The following is a 20,898-nucleotide window of genomic DNA, read 5'->3' as shown; positions in this document are numbered from 1 at the left end:
GTGCTGACTGTACCAAAAATACAAGAAGGATACCTGACTTGTAGGGTTAAAAAATGGTACAAACACTGGTCAGAAATTACAGATTCAAGGAGAAAGTAATAGAATAGATTTTACGGAATCGGATTTTGTGGAATATATAGGCAACTGGAATAAAACAGGTTTGTGGTGAAAGTATTCATGGGCTCAAGGTTGGTATTTCTTACTTTCCAACTTTGCATGGTTTCTTCTAAACCTAATCCATTTTTAATCTACTTTTTCCTCACCCATATGTTAGTTGATATAGCTAGCTCATTAAGAGTGACAACATTTAAAAATTTTTCTATTTCCCCATTATGCTTTATATATCAGCTTGCTTCTCTTAGAAAGAAAGCAAGGAAAGAGGTAGGAATATTTTTCTTGTCTTTTGTCCTAGGAATCCCCAAATTACTCTACGAAAAACCCATTCTTGGTGCCCCTCCCCACCCTACTCCAGTCAGTAGTTTGGGTTCAGAAGACAATTGCTTTTATTTCAAAAAGTTCTTGGCGTGGGTGTTTTTTTGATCTCACTCAATTGCTTCTACTTAGTGACTTGTTTATGTGACCAATTGCAAGACTCCTCTCTTCTCTGGGCTTCTGTTCATAAGGTCATTAAGGTCAGTGTTCTCCAAGGGTACTTCTAACTCAGGAATTCTGTGATGGTGATGCAGAGGCTAGCAGTCAGCTGGCCTTACCCATACTTGTGGAACAAGAAAGGGGAAACACTGCTTAAGTGTTAGGTGGACACTTGTTCTGGAGGAATGTCTTGCCGTCTTTGGTGAATTGATCCACTCACTGTTTAGATTGGAACTGTTTTTTTTAGTGGTCACTACACAAAAATGCCTGGCCTAAGTGGTATCCTTTCCATTAACAAAGAAGAAAAACTACAGGAGCCAAGAAAACGAACTTTCATACTTTGAAATGCAATTTTTTAATAAGTAGAAAATGTTGTGTGCTTTTGGCTAGCCTGGGACTAATATCTGGTTTATGTGATTGATTACTAGAACATAATCACGTTTCCCTCTTGAGTTCCTTGGAATCAGGCTGTTCTCATTATCTTAGGTAGAAACACAAGCAAGATTTGAGATATAGTTACAAAGACAGACTATACAGAACTTTCTTAAAATGAATCTTACATTCATTTCAGAATTGGAAAACTATTGTTTTTTAGGATTTAGTTTGTTTGCTAACTAAAACCATCAGAAATATTCATAAAGAAGAGAGATTTCAATAGGTAGTAGGATTGTTTGAGTGGTAGACAATGTATGAGTCTCAACATTTGCATGATAAAGTGAAAGGATACCAGCTTCATTTATGATATTTGAACCTACATTTAATAATTGCTGATGTTTGCCGAAGTTAGAAATTTTTCCTTAAAATCTGTGAATAGCTTTTCTCTTCAAATACTAAACAACTTCAGATAATGAATCAGATTTGGGAAAGTGGAGAGAACCCTACTGTGCAGTGGGCACTCAACAGCAGGCACTCGTTAGGTTAAATCAAATGATTGAACTTTAATTCAGTCATAAGTTCAAGGCTTGGCTATTGCTGTGGCTTCATAATCCTGGAGAAGTCACCAAGCTACCCCAAGTCTCAACTTCTTAATCTGAAAGTGTCTATGACTTTCAACGTTTTCAAGAGGATAGAGAATCATACATGTGAAAAGGATTTGAAAGCTATATATTGCTATATACATTAAGAATATTAATATATGTCTGTATAGCCAGATGTGTTTGGAATTCAAATATCTTTACATTTTAGAAAAGTAATGTAGTCTATTATGTACTACAAACAGCAGAGAAGAATAGTGCCATTGGATAATCAAACACATTAATAAAATATTTCTGCAGGGACATTTGTGAATATTCATACTAGGTAGGACAAATAAATATTATAAATGAGTTTATATCAATGTAAGTGAGGTTAAATGGGTTCAGACTGCATAGGGGTTTCAGACTGCCTCAAAATTAATTATATATTTTTTCAATTTTCTGATTTTTGGATATCAGAATTGCAGATAAGAGACTGGGTGAACTTCCATTGACCACTGGATGACTCATTAAATATTATCTCTAAACTTTAAATAAAGAAGGGATTGGAGAATTGTAGCTTTCTTGTTTCAGTGCATGTATATGGCTATCTCTGTCATACCAGAAAGACATCTCTATGACTTTTTTTTTCCTTCTTATATAAAGTCTATGTTTTTTTTCTCAAAGTTTTTAAAAAAAAATTGATGCAGCTAATATGAGCACTCAAATCATTCCCCCAGATATAATTTTTTAATAAGTAGAAAATGTTGTGTGCTTTTGGCCACCCTGGGACCAATATCTGGTTTATGTGACTGGTTACTGGAACATAATTATGTTTCCCCTTGAGTTCCTTGGAATCAGGCTGTTCTCATTGTTGAATAGGTCATGCCCTGCTTGAATTACGCAGCTCTGGTATAGAAACACAGTCTCCAATTGCTTTCATAGGATTCCATTGGCATCCTTTGGTAAGGATGGGTGACATGAAAGCTTTTAAGTTGATGCTCCATAGACAGATATATTATTTTCTGCTGAATCCATATAGTATTCAATTCAGGTGCAGAGAAGAAATAGAAATATTCCAGGACTAAGTGAAGAAAATGCAAATTAATGTGACAAGCAATGGTAAGGAATAAAGTGAAAAATTATATAAAACCTAGTCAATCAATTATATATATTTTAACAATTACAGAGTAAGGCAAAGGGCATACACAAAAAGGTAATGGCATGGGAAAACTCACAGACAGATGAAGCTAGTTAAATAATGTAATCATTTCTGCTTAGACATAAGAAAATAAAGAGACCAGAGGGTATGCCTGAAATATTAATCTATGCAATTGACATAGAGAAACTATGGAAATCACATCATAATTGAAGAACATACATTAAAACCTCTAGACATTTATAAGTTTTATTCTTGTATGCTGATAAAAGAATACAGAGTTTAGAGAAGGGACAATTGCAAGCAATTGATATGTACCACACAATAATCATAGTACTTATATTATCAGAATATAATTGTTACCTACTCTGGTCCTTGGGCTCTCCAAGCAATAGAAATTGGGGCCAAAAGGGAATTTCCAGGCAAAGCAGCAGAAAGGAGACAGCATAAAGGAAAGTGTCCTTCATGCTGGCTCTCAGAACAAAGGCCTGGGAAATTTGAAGAAGCTAGTAAGGCAGGAAAAGAGTGACATCTAAGCATATAGGACAGGTAGAAATACAGGAAGTTGGGTGCACTGGCAGAGTAGACAGAATATGCATTGTGTGCCTCATTTGCCTGTTAAACTCCACCCCTGGTCATAATTTTCAGTATTATAATACAGAGAACATCAAGGAAACGTCAGTCCTGCGGTCCACCAGTCTTTGTAGTTGAGTTCCTCCTTTGGTTAACATTCTGCTTCCACATTCCTGCAAGATATGTTACTCAAGAGGCACTGGGTTTCAGCTCTTGAGGAATGCTGGATTTTGTGGTTAGGGTTGAGGGGACTCTAATCCAGCCCCTGCTCTGTCTCATGATGTCAACAATGATAATTAGTAAGAGAAAAGAAAGCTATAAGCCACCATATTGAATTTTCTTTGATCTTGGGAGATAGCAAGCCTTGGATTCTGAACAGCCAGTATTACACTTTTCCACTAAACAGATTTTAGATACTTATGTTCTAGGCTGAGTTGCCACTAATTATTATGTGATTTGGGAAAAGTCACCTTTTATCTCTAGACCTTTCTTTCTTTCTTTGTAAAATAAAGAGATTAAACTGTATTATCTCTGAGGTCCTGTTTATCTTGGAAGCATCAGCTTAAAACACAGTTTGAAAACTCTCTGAAGCACCTTAGAACAATCAGGTATCAGGAGAAGGAGGTGCCTTTTTTTTTTTTTCCCAGTGCAGATGGGACATAAAATGAGGGGATACAGAAATAATAAAGATTCAATTTCTGGAATGAGACTGAAGAAACTATTAGAAGCATGTAGAACGGAGCAAATGCAAAACCTTGGTTTCTAAAGACTGTTTTGTTTACATGGACTATACTCAGATGTATCCCAGCTCACTCAGATCTTATTTATTTTCAAGGTCTTACCCAACCCTCCTTCCTTGATTAAGCTTTCCATGACTTTGTGCTACCCCCTTTGTTGCTTTATATTTCATTGCTATATTATATTCCATGAGTGTTGGTAGATCTTCTCTCAAATTAGGTTTCACATTTTTTGAGGGTAGCGCTATTGATGTCAGGATGACTTCAGAAGAAAATAAGGGATATTCTGCACGCTTCAGGCAGGCAACAAGAATCTGTAAACATAAGTGTATCCCCTCCATCTGAATTTCTTTATTTGTCTAAAAAAAGAACCACTCACGGAAACCTTCACTTAGTTTTAGTCTGATTTTTATCTCCTTCAACATTCCTAGTCGGATGCAGACCCTTATTATTCTGAGTATTTGGAGGATGTGATTTGAAGCTGACACATAAGGTCAGACAGACAGTCTAGAGGTCATCTCAGTCTGGGTATCTTATTGCCACTAGGGCAGAGTGAAAGGAAGAGTATTGCTTTTACTAATTAATGCAAACCTTTCTTGTCACTATGCTTTGAGTCATATAAACACAATTTAGACCAGAAAATTCATTTGTTCATTCATTCATCCAACACACAGCACTTTTTCTGTGTGTGCAAGTCATTCTATTAGGCATCTAGGGAATACTCATTTGCACACACCATGATCCCATCTTCAGGAAGCTACCTAGTGATTCAAGAATGGAGGTCCACTCCAATGTGGAGAAAACTGTAAGTTTCTGTAGAAGTTTCCAATACAGAGGTCTCTGATGAACAAGGATAATTTTTGTCTCCAATACAGAGGTCTCTGATGAACAAGGATAATTTTTGTCCTTTACTAGATACAATGGCACTTTCTATCATAGATGGCATTCCAGGTAGGTTTACAAAATGCTTTTACTTATCGACTGATATGCAGAGAGAACAAAGCATTTGGGTATATGTGGCAGTTTCCCCAACCACTATTGCAGATTTAATTTGAGTTGTAAGGGGAGAAACTTTCGGTAAAGTTAATCTGGTCTCAAGTTGCTGTGATCACTTACATAATAAAAAACATAGCACTTCTCAAACTCAAATTTCACCAGTCAAATCCAATTACCACCTATGAGTGATATGACTGATTTCTCTCTGGGCTAGTTTGCATCCTCCCTTTAGGGTTTATTTTTCATTTGGTGCATTAAAACCTTGGCCCTGTAAAATAACTATGGGTTCTTTCTATTTTGAATCTGTTACACTGAAGCTTTCCTGTAGATAGGAGACTTAAAAAAAAATTTTTTTTTAATATTTATTTATTTTTGAGAGAGAGACAGAGCTTAAGCAGGGGAGGGGCAGAAAGAGAGTGAGACACAGAATCTGAAGCAGGCTCCAGGCTCTGAGCTGTCAGCAAAGAGCCGTCAGCACAGAGCCCCATACGGGGCTTGAACTCAGGAACCGCAAGATCAGGACCTGAGTCGAAGTAGGATGTTTAACCGTCTGTACCATCCAGACACCCCAATTGGAAACTCTTTTAAGGTTGTTTGGTTTAGCAGAAAAATCAATGTATCATCTGTTTTATGGTCTTTAATACATAATAATGTAGTAACAATTCATATAGCTGCGTTCCTTTGGCCGTTACTTTCTTGCTACATGCGTGATCCTCTTGTCCCCACCTTTCTCTCATTCCCAACCTGTACCTCCCTTCTTTAGAATTCTGCTTTATCCTTAAAGCTTTTCTAAATCCTGTGGCAGGATACAGGTAATAACTCTATCCCACATACAGCATTATAGCTCTTGGCATATCTCAAGTAGCATATCACCGCAAAGTAAAAACTGAAAGACTGTCTTTCCTATTTAACTTTGAGTATTTCCATTTATCTGTCTTTTTCTGACAATGTCTGGATATTTAGTAATTCTTACTTGTGGATGAAATCTGTTTAGAAGATCTGTTCAGAGGGACAGAACGTAGTCCTCCCTGGATGTTTTCTGTAATACAGCAACCAGATGTATTCATATCTAGATTTTTTTTCATAACAGTGTTGCTTATAAGAATGTGAGCTTTCGGAGAACCTGCATGGCTCAGTCTGTTCAGCGTCTGACTCTTGATTTCAGCTCAGGTCATGATCTCGTGGGTTATGAGATCAAGCCCCTAGTGGAGCTCCGTGCTGAGCAGGGAGCTTGCTTGGGATTCTTTCTCTCCCTCTGTCTCTGCCCCTACCCCACGCTCTCTCTCTCAAAATAAATAAGTACACTTAAAAAAAAAAAAAAAAAAGGAATGTGAACTGTTAATTGATAATTCAAAAGAAAGGCCCCAAAATATTTTTTTATCCATTAGATTTTATTATTATTATTATTATTATTATTATTTTTAACGTTTATTTATTTTTGAGACAGAGAGAGACAGAGCATGAATGGGGGAGGGACAGAGAGAGAGGGAGACACAGAATCTGAAACAGGCTCCAGGCTCTGAGCTGTCAGCCCAGAGCCCGACGCAGGGCTCGAACTCACGGACCCCGAGATCGTGACCTGAGCCGAAGTCGGACGCTTAACCGACTGAGCCACCCAGGCGCCCCTAGATTTTATTATTTTTTAATTTTTAATTTTATTGATTGGCTACAAAAAGATTTATTGTTTCCACTTGGCCCACAACCTGCCAGAGCGCTTCAGGTTAGTTAAAAAGCTGCTGAGTAGCTCCCAGGACAAGCTCAGGCCCAAGTCCTGGCACCTTGGGGATGTCAGAGGAGCCCCTCTAAGGTTGCTGGGCTTCAAAGACTCCAAGTCGTGCTTCAAGGTTGGCCTTTAAAGGAGCCGCTCGCCAAACCCAGGCTGGGGGCCAGCCAGCTTGCAGAGGTTAGTCAGGGGATTGTCCATCTTCTTGATGAGTTTCACCTGCTCCTCTAGGACGTGGTTCGACAGGAAGTCATAGAGATGGGGGTCTGCGGGGGCAGAACCCAAGGCATGCAGAACCAAAAGAGCCTGGTTTGGGTTATTCTCCAGAACCAGGGAAGTTTCCATGGTGTCCAGGGTGTTACGCCACTCATCTTGGGATGGCTTCTGCAGGTCCTGGAAGAGGGCGTGGAGCCTATACTGGACTAGTATCTTCCAGAGACTCCCAGCGTGCTTGTGCTTCTCCTCAGGGCCAAGAGAAGGGGCCCACACACTCCAGAGCTGCCCTGTGGTGGTAGAAATAGAAGCCTGAGACAGGTAGGTGTAAGAGGCGTGCAGGTGCTTGTTAACCAGAGGGTTGACGGCACCCTTCCCCTTGGTGGAACAATTCTGGCAAATCTGAAAGTTGAAGCAAGAGACAGATCCACAGGACCGCAGAATGTGCTGCTTTTATCCATCCCATTTTAAAAGCGATACTATCTGTTGAGAAAGAATAAATACTTCAATGTTTTATTTGGTTTACATTTTTAAAAATAATTTTTGATTTCTCTTAAACCTGATGCAACATTTTGTGAGTTGACTTAAAAACAACAAGTTGTTGGTTTCATTTTTGTAACTGAGTCAATGTACTTAACGCACTAAGAAAAAAAAGTAGAATTTAATTAATTACCATTAGTAGCCTATTTCTGAATTTCAGTTGGCTGACAGCTTTTTAATGAACGGATTCACGTTTTGCCATTTTTCAGAGGTACAGGCAAAACTAACAATCACACACAGTGCCAAGTCCTAAGAATTCACCAGGGACTCCTATTTTTAAAGAATGTTACCTACATCTTTATCTGGGACATCACTAAATGTTGCCTAGCTAGCTGAGTAGCTTGTCAAATATAATAAATAATACTCGACTTATTTTTATTAAAAAATCACAGTTCATTTTTCAAAAATGAAAAACCATCTTGATATTAATTCATTGCTAAGCATAGGACAGAGTGATTTCAAATTAGCATAAAGGCACTTTGTTCAATATGTGTCCAACCTGAAAAAACTGGGCAAGTTCACATTTGATGTGAGGAGAGGCACAGTTGAAAGAGGCAAGTTCTTTGTTAACATGTAATATTTAAAATCAACCAATATTTTGATACATTGAAAAATTTCTGAAATGCAAGTCAGAAAATATGACAAAATTTTTCCGGAAAAAATATAAATTGTATTTCAAATTTAATACTTTAAATAATCCCATGGTCCTTTTTATCCTGTGGCTCGAACAACTCATTTCACTCCTAATTAAGTTCAACAAAGTACTGACTTCTCTAGGGAGAACACAGGTGTGTTGGGAACAACTTTGAAAATTTAATTTTTATGGAAGAAGTATACTTTTCGTCCTTTGTATGTTTCCTTTCACTAGAGATATTTTTATTACAGGTGTAGAAAAGCTAACGGGGGCCAGGCAGCCTGACAGAGAGTACTCAACTGATTTTTCTTGCTGATTACCTTGACATATTTGTTTATACGTTCTATTACATAACACAGAAAGGACTTAAAAATTTGTTTTAAAAGAAAATACTGCATTGCTTCCAACATTTATTTATGCGGTAAAGATGTGGGAAGAAAGATGAAAATCTACCGCTTAACAAACATCCAAGACCTTTGGGCTGGGTGAGATTCACCAACCACTCACCACGTTGGCCTCCATTTTACTGTGTGCCATCATGGAAGTTACCTTTTGGAAAGAAAAAACTTCTGTGTATATGGAAACTGCCAGAGTTAATTTTTAAAATTGTACAAATGAAATAATTCAATGAAATTAATTCCATAAATGCCAAAAACTCTTCTAGGTGGGAGAAGATGGGGAGAAGATGGAGAAAATCTTTAACTTCGCAGGCACTATTTCAGAACTTTTTTTTTTTTCCAGTGAAAAACGTGTATGTGCCTTTTTCCAGGCTGAAAAGTTTTATTTTTTCATTTTGTGGGGCTGATATAAGCAATAAAAAAACAAACAAACAAAAACTACGTATGACTGAAGAAAAAAAGAGAAGTGCTACAGAGCTACATTTTAGTAGTTAGGCTGGTCTCAGGAGTTACAGAAAGGAATCTTAAAGAAGTATGTTTTAAAAATGAGACCCAAATAACACATCCAGGTTTATACTGTGCCAATTAAGCCGAGCTCTAACTACCTTTCCAAACGTCCCCTTCCCAGCATTGTTCTGGATTGTGGATGACAACAAGATGAATTTGCATGTGATTTGGCAGCCAGACCTGAGAGAACCGGTAGTGTTTTATGTTTTGGAGGTTGGTCTGGGGTGCTGAGCGCATGGCAGTGTTGGCTTCCTTTGTTGGCAAGCGACAACATGCAGACCTACAGCTCCTTTCTCTCCTGCTGGATTTTCTCCCGTAAGTTCTCTGAATCCTGAGCCAGGCATGTGAGCAGATCTGTGCTCAGGGGAGTCAGCTTTTCCTGCAGGGCAATCCTAGCATTGAAGCAGATAGCAGAGGCACTAGAATCAGGTGCAAATTCTCATCCTGGTGGTTCTGATTTCTCATTTTTTCCCCTCCATATTCAGCTTTTCTGTCTGACCCCTAGCCCAAGGGAGTCATACTTCTTCAGGCTTATCCTCAAGCTCAGAGACAACAGTTTTGTGTGGACTTCTTCACCACCTCTACTCCTGCTTAGCGCTTAGCATTGAATTCCTATAATAAGTTCTTTATTCAATATTATTGGTCATGGTCCTTATCTCTAATGCAGCTCATCTGATTGAACCTTCAGTGTCACACACAGAGTTGTGTAAAACAATGCATTGCCCAGTGTCTGGAGGTGAGGGAGACTAGGAGAGAGACAGAAGAGATCAATACGATGCAGGTCATTGAACACCTTATAGATCGTGATGGATTTGTATACATTTTATAGAATGAGTCTCTTAGCAGGTAAGATGATCTCTTAACTTCTCCCTCCCACCTCCTGTACCTCACCTTAAAGATGGCTAATTTATGACCAATAGACTCTAAGCAGAGAGGTGTGTGCAGTTTTTAGCAAGTAGGCTTAGAATGAGGAAGATACCATTTTACGTTTTAGTGTTTCCTTTTCGCTGTGGGCTAGTAGGTAGAAAAGATGGCTGGAGTTTGAGCAGTTGTCTTCAACCCTAAAATGAAAGCTATATGCTCAGACTGGTGGAATAGCAGGATGGAAGGAGTCTGAGTTCCAGTCTTGTTGTGAAGTTCTTTTCTGTCCTGGAGTTCTTACATCCAAACGTTACACAATAAAGAAACACACATCAATTTTATTTTATGCACTGTTGTTTTGAGTTTGAGATCTCTAACTTAATCGTATATGGTAAATAGGGACATTTTAAGTAAAAATTATATATTTAAAGTATATAGCATGATGTTTTGATATAGGTATAGAGTGAGATGATATGTATCTAATTCATGTATCTATCAAGCTAATTAACGTATCTATCTCCTCTATCTCCTTTCTTTTCTCTTTTTTTTTTTTTTTTGTGAGAGCATCTAAAATCTACTCTTGGCAAATTTCTTTATTCAATACAGTAGTATTAACAATAGTCATCATGCTGTACATTAGCTCTCTAGAACTTCTTCATCCTACTAAAAGGCAATTTTGCATCCTTGGACCAACATCTCTTATTTATTTCTCCCACCTCCCTGCCGCTGGTAATTACCCCTCTACTCTCAACTTCTGCGAATCCATTTTTTCTTTACATTTCATATAAAAGGGATATCACACAGTATCTTTCTTTTTGTGTCGGTCTTATTTCACTTAGCATAATATCCTCTGGTTTCATCCATATTATCACATATGGCAGGATCTCCTTTTCTTAGGCTGAATAATATTGGATTGTATGTATATACCACAGTTTCTTTGTCCATTTATCCATCAACAGCATGTAGGTCGCTTGTGAATCTTGGCTATTGTGAATAGTGCCACAGTGAACATGGAAATGGAGCTCTCTCTCTGAGGTACTAATTCCACTTCTTTTGGGTATGTACCCAGAAGAGGGATGGCTGGGTCATAGCAGTTCTACTAGGGTTTTTTCCTTAAGTAGAAGGAGAAAATGATGATTTCCATTACAACCCTGAAAAGAAGACAGGAATTCAGAGTGAGTTAGTTTGTAGGTAAGACCAAGGACTTGGGAGCATACATGCCTATTTTCCCAGTGATGTAGAAAAGTATGGTTAGTGACAAATTTTGTCTGAGAAGCCACGTGGTGGAAGTGAAATTGTATAAATTTGTTTCAGACAGACTTGGGTTTAAATCCTCCTCTGGTACAGAAAAGGAAATGCTAAAATGGATTGAAGATAATGCCTGAACTATGACTGACTTAAGTTTGTAATAAGCATTGAATTGATTCTTACAGTGCCTGGTACATAGTAAACTCTCAATAAATATCAGCATCGCTAATATACGGCCGATAGATTTTTGTTAACAAATTATTACAAGAACAGCAAAGGCAGCCTAAACCCAGCAGAAGAAGAGAAATAATAAAGATCAGAGCAGAAATAAACAATATAGAATCTAAAAAAACTGTAGAGCAGATCAACGAAACCAAGAGTTGGTTTTTTGAAAAAATAAACAAAATTGACAAACCTCTAGCCAGGCTTCTCAAAAAGAAAAGGGAGATGACCCAAATAGATAAAATCATGAATGAAAATGGAATGATTACAACCAATCCCTCAGAGATACAAACAATTATCAGGGAATACTATGAAAAATTATATGCCAGCAAATTGGACAACCTGGAAGAAATGGACAAATTTCTAAACACCCACACTCTTCCAAAACTCAATCAGGAGGAAATAGAAAGCTTGAACAGACCCATAACCAGCGAAGAAATTGAATCGGTTATCAAAAATCTCCCAGCAAATAAGAGTCCAGGACCAGATGGCTTCCCAGGGGAGTTCTACCAGACATTTAAAGCAGAGATAATACCTATCCTTCTCAAGCTATTCCAAGAAATAGAAAGGGAAGGAAAACTTCCAGACTCATTCTATGAAGCCAGTATTACTTTGATTCCTAAACCAGACAGAGACCCAGTAAAAAAAGAGAACTACAGGCCAATATCCCTGATGAATATGGATGCAAAAATTCTTAATAAGATACTAGCAAATCGAATTCAACAGCATATAAAAAGAATTATTCACCATGATCAAGTGGGATTCATTCCTGGGATGCAGGGCTGGTTCAACATTCGCAAATCGATCAACGTGATACATCACATTAACAAAAAAAAAGAGAAGAACCATATGATCCTGTCAATCGATGCAGAAAAGGCCTTTGACAAAATCCAGCACCCTTTCTTAATAAAAACCCTTGAGAAAGTCGGGATAGAAGGAACATACTTAAAGATCATAAAGGCCATTTATGAAAAGCCCACAGCTAACATCATCCTCAACGGGGAAAAACTGAGAGCTTTTTCCCTGAGATCAGGAACACGACAGGGATGCCCACTGTCACCGCTCTTGTTTAACATAGTGCTGGAAGTTCTAGCATCAGCAATCAGACAACAAAAGGAAATCAAAGGCATCAAAATTGGCAAAGATGAAGTCAAGCTTTCGCTTTTTGCAGATGACATGATATTATACATGGAAAATCCGATAGACTCCACCAAAAGTCTGCTAGAACTGATACATGAATTTAGCAAAGTTGCAGGATACAAAATCAATGTGCAGAAATCAGTTGCATTCTTATACACTAACAATGAAGCAACAGAAAGACAAATGAAGAAACTGATCCCATTCACAATTGCACCAAGAAGCATAAAATACCTAGGAATAAATCTAACCAAAGATGTAAAAGATCTGTATGCTGAAAACTACAGAAAGCTTATGCAGGTAATTGAAGAAGATATAAAGAAATGGAAAGACATTCCCTGCTCATGGATTGGAAGAATAAATATTGTCAAAATGTCAATACTACCCAAAGCTATCTACACATTCAATGCAATCTCACTCAAAATGGCACCAGCATTCTTCTCGAAACTAGAACAAGCAATCCTAAAATTCATATGGAACCACAAAAGGCCCCGAATAGCCAAAGTAATTTTGAAGAAGAAGACCAAAGCAGGAGGCATCACAATCCCAGACTTTAGCCTCTACTACAAAGCTGTCATCATCAAGTCAGCATGGTATTGGCATAAAAACAGACACATAGACCAATGGAATAGAATAGAAACCCCAGAACTAGACCCACAAACGTATGGCCAACTCATCTTTGACAAAGCAGGAAAGAACATCCAATGGAAAAAAGACAGTCTCTTTAACAAATGGTGCTGGGAGAACTGGACAGCAACATGCAGAAGGTTGAAACTAGACCACTTTCTCACACCATTCACAAAAATAAACTCAAAATGGATAAAGGACCTGAATGTGAGACAGGAAACCATCAAAACCTTAGAGGAGAAAGCAGGAAAAGACCTCTCTGACCTCAGCCGTAGCAATCTCTTACTCGGCACATCCCCAAAGGCAAGGGAATTAAAAGCAAAAGTGAATTACTGGGACCTTATGAAGATAAAAAGCTTCTGCACAGCAAAGGAAACAACCAACAAAACTAAAAGGCAACCAACGGAATGGGAAAAGATATTTGCAAATGACACAACGGACAAAGGGCTAGTATCCAAAATCTATAAAGAGCTCATCAAACTCCACACCCGAAAAACAAATAACCCAGTGAAGAAATGGGCAGAAAACATGAATAGACACTTCTCTAAAGAAGACATCCGGATGGCCAACAGGCACATGAAAAGATGTTCAACGTCGCTCCTTATCAGGGAAATACAAATCAAAACCACACTCAGATATCACCTCACGCCAGTCAGAGTGGCCAAAATGAAGAAATCAGGAGACTATAGATGCTGGAGAGGATGTGGAGAAACAGGAACCCTCTTGCACTGTTGGTGGGAATGCAAATTGGTGCAGCCGCTCTGGAAAGCAGTGTGGAGGTTCCTCAGAAAATTAAAAATAGACCTACCCTATGACCCAGCAATAGCACTGCTAGGAATTTACCCAAGGGATACAGGAGTACTGATGCATAGGGGCACCTGTACCCCAATGTTTATAGCGGCACTCTCAACAATAGCCAAATTATGGAAAGAGCCTAAATGTCCATCAACTGATGAATGGATAAAGAAATTGTGGTTTATATACACAATGGAATACTACGTGGCAATGAGAAAAAATGAAATATGGCCTTTTGTAGCAACATGGATGGAACTGGAGAGTGTGATGCTAAGTGAAATAAGCCACACAGAGAAAGACAGATACCATATGGTTTCACTCTTATGTGGATCCTGAGAAATATAACAGAAACCCATGGGGGAGGGGAAGGAAAAAAAAAAAAAAAAAAAGAGGCTAGAGTGGGAGAGAGCCAAAGCATAAGAGACTGTTAAAAACTGAGAACAAACTGAGGGTTGATGGGGGGTGGGAGGGAGGGCAGGGTGGGAGGGAGGGCAGGGTGGGTGATGGGTATTGAGGAGGGCACTTTTTGGGATGAGCACTGGGTGTTGTATGGAAACCAATTTGACAGTAAATTTCATATATTAAAAAATAAAAAAAAAATTAAAAAAAAAAAAAAAGAAAAAAAAAACCCAAATTATTACAATGATAACATGATATTAAACAATCCCTCTGAGAATTAAGATGGAGAAATTCAGAATGCTGAACCATTTCCCTCTTAAAATCTCCTGTCTATATTTCACAAGCATTTTTTTTTTTTTTTTACTTTTTTTTTTCTTTATGTCTGTTGAGTCAATCTGAGTTCAGGTAACAGAAAGTACTCTAGGCATTCCAAGCAGAAAAGTATTAAGAATATTAAGTGATTTCAAAATCATTGGTTGCCTACAGAAATAAAAGTCAGGAAGTCACCACTCCGTTTCTGATTTCAGGAACATACACTACTATGGCTGCACCCCTGAGGTCAGGAACTGGATGCTTTCTTGACCACACGATATCTTAGCTTCCCCATCCCCATGAATCTGGTAAGATGGAGAAAATCATGGCATCAGGCTGCTCCCCCAGCCCACTTGTCCAACTGCACCGTTCGAGGATAGTCCCCACTTCCGTGACACCTTCCAAATGTGTTAAGATTAATCTCACTGAAAGAACCTAAACTGTATTGAGAAGCCTAGCCACAGGGAGTTTAAGAAAAACAGCTTTAGGTTTCCCGTCACACTTAGGGTTAGGGGGAATAGAAGAGTATAGAAATGGATGCCACACGGAAATGGACAGTATCTAGCATGTGAAACATCCCTGTGTAGCCATTAGAATGGATAAATTAAGAAGATGAACAGTACAAGTTTTAGAGAGGATGTGGAGCAAGTGGAATTTTCATACATTGTTGGTAGAATGTTAAATGGTACAATTTGGAAAACAGTTTGGCAGTATTGTATAAGGCTAGTGACATACTTACCATGCAACCTAATCGTTCCAGTCCTATGTACTTACTCAAGAGAAATAAAATGTGTTTCCATACAAAGACTTGCAAACTGCTCATAGCAGATTTATCATAGTGAATCCAAACTGGAAAACAGCCTGAGTATTTCTTAATAGCAGAATGCATAAGCATATTGTAGAATACTCATACACTGGAATACTAATCAGTAAATATGAGGGATGCATTCCTATAATAAGCAATGACATGACCGGATCTCAGAAATCATTAATGAAAATAATCACGAATGAAATAAGCCCAAAACAGGATTATATACTGCATGATTCCATTTACAGGAAATTTTATTTTTATTTTGTTTGTTGTTTCTTTTAAATATGAAATTTGTTGTCAAATTGGTTTCCATACAACACCCAGTGCTCATCCCAACAGGTGCCCTCTTCAATGCCCATCACCCACCCTCCCTTCCCTCCCACCCCCCATCAGCCCTCAGTTTATTCTCAGTTTTTAAGAGTCTCTTATGGTTTGGCTCCCTCCCTCTCTAACTTTTTTTTTCCTTCCCCTCCCCCATGGTCTTCTGTTAAGTTTCTCAGGATCCGCATAAGAGTGAACACATATGGTATATGTCTTTCTCTGTATGATGTATTTCACTTAGCATAATACTCTCCAGTTCCATCGACGTTGCTACAAAAGGCCATATTTCGTTCTTTCTCGTTGCCAAGTAGTATTCCATTGTGTATATAAACCACAATTTCTTTATCCATTATGAAATTTTAGGAAATATCAGTCCAATCCATAGTTTAGGCAACATATCAGTGATTGCCTGTATCTGAGGGTATGGAGGAGATTGATTGGAAATGAACACAATAGAACTTTTTTGGGTAATGGAAATGTTCTATATGATGATTATCATAGTGGCTATAGATGTGTATACATGTACAGTGCTCATCAAACTCTATATTTAAAATGATTTTATTTTATTTTATGTAATGCATATCTCAATAAAGTTAAGTCAGAATCTGTAAAGGGTCTGAGGTTTTACCTAACTCTATCTGAACTATCTTTTTTAAAAATTTTTTTTTAACGTTTATTTATTTTTGAGACAGAGAGAGACAGAGCATGAACGGGGGAAGGTCAGAGAGAGAGGGAGACACAGAATCTGAAACAGGCTCCAGGCTCTGAGCAGTCAGCACAGAGTCTGACGCGGGGCTCGAACCCACAAGCTGTGAGATCATGACCTGAGCCGAAGTCGGACGCTCAACCGACTGAGCCACCCAGGCGCCCCTATCTGAACTATCTTAATCAGTTTGGGCTGCTATAACAAATTAACATAGACTGTATCGATTAAACAACAGAAATTTATTTTTCACAGTTTTGGAGGCTAGGAAACCCAAGATCAAGGTGCCAACTTTCTGGTGTCTGGTGAGAGCTCTCTTCAAGTTTTGAAGATACTATCTTCTGATTGTGTCTTCACATGGTGGGGATCAGAGAGAGAGAGAAAGCTCTCATGTTTCTTCTTACAAGAACATGAATCCTATTCATGGGGGCTCCACCTTCATGATCTAATTATCTCCCAAAGGTCCTACTTCCTAATATTCATAAAAAATATAAATCTTTTGATGGGGGAGGGGACATATTCAGTTCATAACAATATATATAAAATCACAAGACACCTGGGTCAGAGACAAAGACAGTTCATTAGTAATAGCAAAAGCATCAGCTAGAGGGATGCCTGGGTGGTGCAGTTGGTTAAGCATCTGACTCCTAATTTCCACTCAGGTCGTGATCTCATGGTTGGTGAGTTGGAGCCCTGAGAGTCCCGGGCTTTGCGCTGCCCATGCGGAGCCTGCTTGGGATTCTCTCTCTCCCTCTCTCTTTGTCTCTCCCCTGCTCACATGCACACACTGTCTCTCTCTCAAAACAAACAAAAAAAACCAGAGAAACAAATGTAAAAAAATAAAACATCTGCTAGAGTAACTTCATAGCACCAGTTCCCTGAGTTCCAGTCCCCACAGGGTGATGTGCTGGAAGTCAAATGGTATCTATACATGCAGAATAAGTAATGGGATTAATCCTAGAATTAGAAAACTCTGAATATGTACCCAACTGCTGGTGAACTGAATCTAGTTTTGGAGATAGAGACCTGATCTTTTCTCTTGAATATAGGAGATCTTCTCCAGAGAGAAGTCTTTATCTTCACCACTCTGGAACATCTCAAGAGACAGAGATATCTCTAAACTTTATGATCCTGCAATGCCACCTTACATAAAAAATTCTTAAATTGACTGTAAATGCTTTTGCTTAGAAGACCTAGATCATGCAAAAATGTTCTATATGTATCTATATTCATAGATAATTATTTCCCAACATAAAGTTTAAAAATTTAGAGCACTTGTTGGGATGAGCACTGGGTATCATATGTAAGTGATGAATCACTAAAGTCTACTCTTGAAACCAATATGCCACTATATGCTAACTAACTTGGAAATAAATAAATAAATAAATGGGAAACACAATCGGCTGTAATAATTGACCTGAAACATGTTCTGTTAGTTCAATAAAATATTTCAAAGAATATGTATGATTTTAAATATTACCAAGTTGACTTCAAGCCAATTGTTTGTGTTTCATATTCAGGAAATTCACATTACTTAATTATTTCAAAATGAAGTTTAGATCATTAGAACTTTGGAAATTCTTTGGATCAGTCATTAATTTTATAAATAAATTCTTTTTCAAGTTGTAATTTTTTACAGAATTAAAAATGTCATCATACATTTAATACAGGAGAATTCCTCTCTTTTTTGCATGTATTGCCTCTTGTGGATAAAGGTTATAAATTGTAAAGGAGCATTATTAAACACATGAAAATATTGCAAATATTGTTTGCCATACAAAAATTTTTGCACAACTAAAATCATGCACTTTGTATTCATTCAACACCTCTTATTTAATGGAATGCTTAGCTTGTATCTAGGTTGATACCTGGTTCTCAGGGCATTGTCCCTAGAGCTGAACTGGATAGTCAGGTTGCTGGGGACTCTTTAATTTGCAGGAGTAGTTCTCCTGGCAGCTTGAAGCAGCATAGCTTGGATTGAAAAAAAAAAAAAAAAAGTCTGGAGAATCTGGATTCTTTTTAGGTGAGCCAAGGTTCAGAGTTGAGAAGTAAAATCACAAATGTCAAATTTATGGATAAAGAAAGGATGAAAACTTGCAGGTAATTTAATAAGTTAGTGACTGGTGTATGTGGGAGTTAGGGGAAATAAGGTTTGATTATTGGTTAGGGCAAAATGAGAGTAAGGGTGTTTAGCACAAGAGTTATTTGGGATAAGATTGTATGCCTGATGGTCTCCCCTACGGATGCAGCTGTCCTGGCTTATATGGCAGGTGAACAGCTTTGTGGAGTCCCAAAGAATGGACTAGAAGCCTAGAGCACAGTGCCAATGGGGGAATCAAGAGAGGAGGGCTGTGTGATCGCTCTGTCTCTCCTTTGGGCTTCTGAGGCTGAATTAAGCTTGGGGATAATAACAAACTGGAACCTAAAACATCAGTATGGGTAGATTGGGAATGTATAAGAAGAAATCAAGATCCTAAGGACTGTTGGAATACTAGTTGGCACCTTTCTACTTACAAAAAGAAACCAGCAGACTCTGAGAGGAGATGGTAATGGAATCATGGATAAAACATAAACTTGAACGATATCATAGTTATTTATTTGAACTTTTTTCTGACCACAATGGTTGACAGTTCTGTATAATAATAATAATGATATGAGCGTACTATTTTCCTGGCATTTACCATATCTCTGGTAATTTTCAAACCATTTTACAGCTATCAACTCACCTGATTATTATAAAACCTTGTCATATATGTACTGTTTTCTAATTGACTCACTGTACAAATGACTAAACTATGACATGAAGAGATTAAGTAACATGCTCATAGCCACAGAGCTAATAACTAAAAGAATCATTATATATTCCCAATGTGTAAACTCATTGAAGGAACTACCTGCTCGTAGACATCTTTAACTGTTAAAAAAAAAAAACAACTCAGCCCAGTTTATATTCACAATGTATAAGGTTTGTCTTTTAAATGAGATTCCCTTTTAGAGAAGTACAGGATTGTCAATGCTTCATTCTCTTCCGATTCTGGTAGTCTTGCTTCCCAAATGGTTTCTGATTAGTTTATAACTAGATGTGACTATCAAGGCATTAGACTCAGCCTCTAATTGACTTATAGTTCTAAGACTCAGAAAGAACTGAAAGAGTGCTAGATTTCTTTCGTAGCCAGGAGCTACTAAAAATTATATAGTATTGGGATTGTTTTTGTTTTTGTTTTTTGATGCAGTATTAAGCGAGGCACCTAAGAGCATGGGCTTCAGAACCAGGCTCTTTAGTTCAAATTGTGGCTCTACCACTTAGAGTTATTTAACTTCTCTATGCCACAATTTCCTCCCTGGTGCTGCAATATATCTACTTTAGGGGTTTTTGTGTGGATTAAATGAGTTGATATAAATATTGCATTTAGAACAGTACTAGATACATAGTAAGCATGTAATAAATACTCCATATTGTCATTATTTTTATCTTCATATTCTGTGAATGGGTTCTCCCCTACTGGGACCAATAAAACTTACATTTCAAACCTTCTCTATAAATGTTATGAATATAAGAATATAATAAGGATTTTGAGAATACCTTGTAGTTTTTTTTATTATTCACAGGATAGGATTCAATAAGCTTCTCATCTGGCTAGTTTGTTCTGACTTTGAGACTTCCTGACTCTTGGAATGCACCCAGGAAAACAATGGGTAATATCTATTAGTTGGAAGCACCCAGACTAAATGTGAGCTGAACAGTTCTGTGTGAGCCTTTACATGGCCTAGTTTTATAATTTCTGTAAAGTATGACACTGTTGCCAGTGATTCATTTAAAAGACCTGGGGCGCCTGAATAGCTCAGTCAGTTAAGTATCTGATTCTTGATTTCAGCTCAGGTCATAATCTCATGGTTGTGAGATTGAGACCTGTATTGGGCTCTGTGCTGACCATGGAGCCTGCTTGGGATTCTCTCTGTCCCTCTCTCCCTTCCCCTTCCCTGCTTGCATGCACTGTCTCTCTTGAAATAAATAAATATTAAAAAAAAAAAAAAAACCATAAGACCTTGTCTGTTAGTAAGCTTAGGTATATTACTGATTGTCTCTTCATTAGCTAGCCAGTGGTTAATTGAACAAATCCTTTACTGGATGAGACAACCTTGGACAAAGCTGTAGTCAGGTGATACTAAGATAGGCATTCATGAGAGCATCTATCGTGTAAATAGGCAATGGGAAGGGTCATAGGACAAACAGCACTCTCATCTGAAGTCAGGGGAAGGATGCAGGATCAGTCCAACAGCAGGGGTTCACATGCTTTTGGCAACTATTGGACCCCACACAAAAGACCTTTATCTGAAGATTTCAATAGCCAGTTACTTATGTTCCCTCTCAAGAAAGATATGTAGATTTATCCAGATATACCAGAATTGTTTAGCAGGTGTTGCTAAGAGTATGCAT

At 38.0% G+C, this 20,898-nt stretch overlaps 1 pseudogene; it reads right to left on the bottom strand.

Annotated features, from left to right (window-relative positions):
* Positions 1-6,687: 6,687 nt before the first annotated feature.
* Positions 6,688-20,898, bottom strand: part of LOC132664650 (ferritin light chain pseudogene) — a 170,517-nt pseudogene continuing 156,306 nt past the window's right edge.

Source organism: Panthera onca, chromosome F2 (genome assembly GCF_046562875.1).
Source record: "Panthera onca isolate mPanOnc1 chromosome F2, mPanOnc1 haplotype 2, whole genome shotgun sequence".
NCBI classification, from domain to species: Eukaryota; Metazoa; Chordata; class Mammalia; order Carnivora; family Felidae; genus Panthera; species Panthera onca.
Note: the sequence above shows the minus strand (reverse complement) of the source record. Positions and strands in the feature narration are given on the sequence as shown.